This window comes from Molossus molossus, unplaced genomic scaffold (genome assembly GCF_014108415.1).
Source record: "Molossus molossus isolate mMolMol1 unplaced genomic scaffold, mMolMol1.p scaffold_m16_p_1, whole genome shotgun sequence".
Classification (NCBI taxonomy): domain Eukaryota; kingdom Metazoa; phylum Chordata; class Mammalia; order Chiroptera; family Molossidae; genus Molossus; species Molossus molossus.
Genome location: NW_023425344.1, coordinates 157,957,054 through 157,963,077, shown reverse-complemented (window position 1 = coordinate 157,963,077; position 6,024 = coordinate 157,957,054).

Here is a 6,024-nt window from a genome sequence, read left to right as displayed (position 1 = left end):
TACACTGGAGGGCAGTGACTGGGAATCCCCTTCACCCCTCATCCAACAGTAGACACATATCTCAAGTGTGGAGAACACTCCATACTTGACCACATTGGTTGGTTAGGAGATGAACACATGAGCCAAAGCAGTCCAAGGAGAGTCGAATTCTGAGATTTTTGCTGGGATTAGAAATCAAGAATCCATCCTTGCCATAAAGAGGGTAAATCGTCCTGAAAATGAAGACAAACTACAAAAAAAAAAGAGCTGATAACCAGAAAGATGTGGATTCCTAATGACATTAGGGCACCAGGACCCAGTCGTGCAGGAAGTGAATGTATACTTCCTCTGCAAGTATCTCAGTGCTTCCTCTTCTCGTGGCAGTATAACGAAACGAAAAAGATAAGCCTTAGCTTTGAATCTCAAAATAAAGTTATTTTATTCCATATATAAATAATAGCTTGGAAAGTAGGAGATTCACTTGCAAGAGCAAGGTTTTGTTGAGAGAAGAAAATAGTTCAGTGTTCTAACAAGCTGAATCTTGGAAGACTGAGAATTGAATTTGTTCTATAATCAACAAGTAGAAAAGAAAGAGGCAATGTTTCTTCAGAGCGGTTGCCCATCACACAGCTTTTCCTGGGCTTGGGGAAAGAGCTAGAAGAGATCTGGAGAGAACAAAACTGGATTATAAATGCTGCCTGTACTCTCTGAAAAGGAACCCGGCGAGGGAGGTAGGGATTGGTGCTCGACCCAGAGAAGCAGAAGGGTATGTGAAAACAGCAGGATTGTGCCACAATTCCCAGGCATTGCCAAGAGACTGCAAGCCTCTCAGAGAAGCCCTAATTGCCCCACACAGCTTGTGGTGCTTTTAATGTCCACAAATTCTTTGACACTCCTCCCTTTAAAAGTTAGAGCCAAGTTCTCCTCCCCATGGACTTAGTGACTCACTTCTAACAGATTATCGTAACAGTGACTGTATGTAACCTCTGAGACTAGGCTGGCCAGTAAAGGCACTGAGGCTTCCTCTCATTCTCACTTTCTTAGATCACTCTCTCCAGGGAAGCCAGCTGCCTTGTTGTAAAGACATCAAGCAGCCCTATGAAGAGGTCCGTGTGGCAAGAAATTGAGGTCTTCTTCTACCAACAACCAGCAAAGAAACATGGCCCCCTGCCAAAAGCCATTTGAGTGAGCCATCTTGGAAACAATCCTCCAAGTCTTCAGATAATTGCAGCTCTAACTGCTATCTTAACCATAACCTGAGAGACCATGAGTTACAACACCTAGCTAAGCTGTTCCCAGATTTCTAATCCACAGAAATCATATGAGATAATAAAATACTCTTATTTGAAACCACTAAGTTTTGAGATAATTTGTTAACAGCCAGATAGAACTAACGGTGCCAGACTGCAGCAAGGTACTGGGACGTCATGACTGTGCAGTTAATCAAGAGATGATCCTGAGGGGAGACTAACCAAGACCCATACATTCCATGCTGTTGACTTGAAGATAAGCCAAGTGTTCCTTGGTATCCCAGGGAAGATTCTGGAACACTGAGATCAAGGCAAGGACCATGAGTATCAAAAGCAGAAGGTATGATACCCAGAAGCATGAGTATCAGTATCAAAACACTATGCCCAAAGACCTGACCTAAACCGCTGTACCTTAGATGTCAGCAGGCAACATCTAAAGGCCCAATGTGCTGAGATTCTTCTGAGCAGGCATTGAGGACTAGAGGACAGTGCCTGGACCAAAGGCCTCCTACGTCCAGGTAAATAGCTGAGAGAAGGAAAGGGGGAGAGGAATATGGCACACTGAACAACTAAGAATTTACTCAGAGAAACTGAGTTAACTAAGAAATTTAAACTAGAAATGATAAAGTTACTTGGGTTGGGTGAGTTTAAATTTATTCCACTACCAAGGAAATATGTTCATGAGTAATTTATGTTCAACCATAAAAAATAAAGTTATGTTTCTGCACATATGAGATCTGACTATAAATGTTAAATCCACTATATACTTTTATTATGAAATATTTCAGACATATAAGAATACAAAGAAAAACAAAGTGAATGAATGCTCATGTACCTACCACCACCAAGCTTAAGAAATAAGAAATCAAAGTCCCCTGTGTACTCTTCCCTGGTCTCATTCCCACTCTACCCCCTCCAGGAAATCCTGAGTTTTCTCATTTTCATTCCTATGCATTCCTTTTAACTTCAACTACAAATCTACTTATGTCCTCAGTAAAAAAAATCAGTATGGCCCTGGCCAGTTTGGCTTAGCAGTTAGAGCATCAGCCCGCAGACCAGAGAGGCCTGGGTTCGGTTCCCACTAAGGGCACAGCCCTCGGTTGCAGTTTGTCCCCCGCCCCGCTTGGGGTCGTGTGGGTGGCACCCACTCGATGTGTCTCTCTCACATCAGTGTTCAAAATCTCTCTCTTTCTTCCTCCCTTTCTCCCTCACACTCTATCTGAAGATGAATGGAAAAAAAAAGTATGATTTTGCTTATTTTAATCTTTAAATAAATAATATCATATTGTAAATACTTTTCTGCAACTTCCTTTTGCTTCATATTATAGTTGTAAGATTCATCCATGTTGAAATTTGTAATTCCAATCTAGTTAACTTAATTTCTTAGTTTGTATAAATATATTATGGTTACTGATTATTCCTATTATCTTATTTGGAACTTTCTTGTTTTATTTATGCTTTTTTTTAATGGTGATTTTTTAAATTGATTAAATTCTTTTCTAATATGCAATAGTTGTCCTTTATTTCCTTTTTATTCTCATCCAAGGATATGTTTCTCATTGATTTTGGAAAGGGAGAAAGAGAAAACATCCATTGGCTGCCTCACTCATGAACCCCAACCAGGAATCGAACCCAAAACCTGGGCATGTGCCCTGACCAGGAATCAAACCCACAACACTTTGGTGCATGGGATGACACTCCAACCACTGAGCCACACAAGCCAAGGCTAATTTTTTAAATGTATATTTAACTGTTTAATAGTATTCAGTATTGTTATCCTTTTCCCAACATTTCAGCTCCAGTCACATACTTCATTATTGGTGACTAATATTTCAGTTCTGTTTTCATTTTTACCCACAAATTAAATATTATTGTTGTTGCTTTATATGGTCAATATTTGTTTATAGTTACTCATTGTTTACCGACATTTTGATCATTATTCTCTTAATCTCCCGTCTTCCTTCTGAGGTCATTTTCTTTTTTCCTGACAGTTTAGAAGTCTGATGATGGTAAACTCTCATTTTTGCTTATCTAAAAGTCCTTGTTTTACCTTCATTCTTGAATGTATTTGTTGGTAAACAATTCTAGGTTGGCAATTATTTTTCTCATTATTTGAGTTACTATTGTATTGTACTACTGGCTTATATTGTTGTAGTTGAGGTGTCAGTTGTCCATTTAATTGATATTTCTTTATAGATAATGTTTTCTTTCCACATGCTTTTAAAATCTCTTTGTTTTATAGTTTTATTATGATATGACTAGGCATAAAGTTATTTATTCTACTTGAAATTTATTTTGCTTACTAAATCTGAGTATTCATATCTTTCATTAATTTGGGTAATTAATCAGCTATTACCTCTTCTCTATCCCCTTCTCTGTCTCTTCTCTTCTGGGATGCCAACCAAAAGAGGCAGAATCTCTCACTTTATCTTCCTTGTCTCTTCTTTCATATTTTCTACCTCTTTGTCTCTCTGTGCTGCATTATAAGTAATTTCTTCATATCTAATCTTCTCTTAACCAAGGATAAATCTACTCCCTGCTGCTTAAACTCATTCAGTTAGTTTTTAAATTTCAATCATTATGTTTTTCATTTTTAGGAATTTGAATTCGTTCTTTATCAATTCTGCTGAAATTTTTTTTATAGCATCTTGTCTCTCATGTTTTTAATGTCTCCTCTTTCAAACATTTTAGAGTTGTTAGTTTTATATTCTATACCTCAAAATTCTAGTGTCTGAAATCCTTTTGGGTCTAACTCTGCTGTGTGTTGTTTCTGTTGACTCCTCCCCAGAGTGGTTTGTTTTCCTGTGTTTTATAATTCTGGATCGTATGCTCATGCTTGGCAGGATTTTATCTATTGGGATCCTGTGAAACCTAGGTTTTACATTTGCTCCTATGTGGAACACTTAATTTAAATTCTTGGCTTAGGGCTTCCTAGATCAAGCAGGTGACAGTGAATTCAAACTCAAAAACTGTATAAGGGCAGGCCAATAGATACAACTTCTCAGAAAAGACTAATTTTTTTACAACCAATCCTACCCAAGAGCCAAGCCTACAGCAACAAGTTTCCTGATCATGTTCTTTGATACTAAGTGAGTTTTTAAATTCACTTTTTCCCTAAGGACATAGTCCACCAAGAACTTTATGCAGAGGTCTCAGTGCCAATCTTGCTTGGGTCCCAGGCATCATCTCCTGTCACCCAAGCCTCTGGGGTAACTGAAACTGACAAACAACCACAAAGTAGCCTCAATTCCAAGGTACACTTTGTTTTTGGTCTCTGGAAATATTTTATTTTCTAGCTAGTTCAGCAATCTATTTAAATGGAGATGTGTTCAATTTATCCAGTATATCCAGAAACTTTGCAATTGAAGTTTTTTAGGATGTATCTGCCACCATAGTGTTCTTCCCACACAAGTTTTTGGTGTGTTTTTTTTTTTTGAAAGATAGAAACATGGATGTGAGAGAGAAACATCAATCCGATTCCTCCTGCAAGCCCCCTAATTGGGAATCCAGCCTGCAACCTGGGCATGTGCCCTGCTGGGGAATCGAATGGGGACCTCTCAGTCCATGGACACTCAATCCACTAAGCCACACCGGCCAGGCTTGCCACAAGTTCTTAAAAGATCATTTAGTTTGCAATTTGCTAAACAGTTAGGAGAGGAAAAACAAGCAGAAGCAGGAAAACCTATTAGGAAACAACTGCAGACATTTAGACAAAAGTTTCGATAATAACTTGAAGACCAGAGTGGTGGTGGTAGAGATAGAGAAATAGATGGGCAATATTTAATAAGTAAAATCATCAGGGTTTCAGACATTCAAGAACAGATGTTTAGTGGTTAGTTTTTATAGGAGCCAGGGGCCCCGAGGAGACATTCAAGTTGCATAGGTTTAGCAAGTCTTTGAAAAACTGGTAATAGAATTCACAGACAGAGATGCTTGGGAGAAAGTGCATAGTGGGGAGAAAGGTCCTCGGACCCAGCTTTGAGAAACCAACATTTTAAAACCTTGGAGGAGGTGAAGCAAACAACAAAGGCTGAAAAGAGCTAGGAGAAAACCCCAGAAGAGAGTGTGGCTATCACCGAGGCCAAGAGACCAGCATTTCCAAAGGGAGGGAGGAGTCCGCACATGTCCAGTGATAACAAAGTTCAAGAAAAATGACTGAAAACTAGGCATTCGTGTCAGTGGCACATGAGAAACTGGTGATCTTGGCGAGAGAGGCACTGAATGGTCAATCAGACAGCAGTGAACTGGAAGTAGAAAATGGACACCACTCATTTGAGAAGTTTGGCGATGAAGGTGAAGACAGAGAGAGGACCTCAGCGGAGGAAAAATGGGGCTGGAGAGGGGTTACTTTGAGACTTCAGTGTGTAAATGCCGACAGAAGGGGCCAGAACAAAGAGGAAAAAATATATATGGCCGGGTAAAAAGAAACCCATTGCAACGGTGGGTGGGTTACTGACTGGCAAACTGAGCGGACCTTGAGAATCTAGCGCTTTGAGTAGCTCGGGGTTTCCGTCAAGGGTGTTTTCCCGCCCCCTCCCCTTCTTTCCGGGCCCCAGGGTCTATCCCGCCACCACGCTTCGGACCCTTCACCGAGCTTCCCCTCCTCCACCGCCCCACACGCTCAGCACACACTCAGCACACACTCAGCACACACCCAGTCCCACGCCTCGCAATGAAGTACGTGTAGGTACCGCCTCTGCTGTGAATTCTTCCGGGTCCGCAGGCAGGGCCACGCCCAGCCTCCATCCCGCCCACTTCCCAGTAGGCGCGCGTTTCCCTAAAGACGCATGCGCGA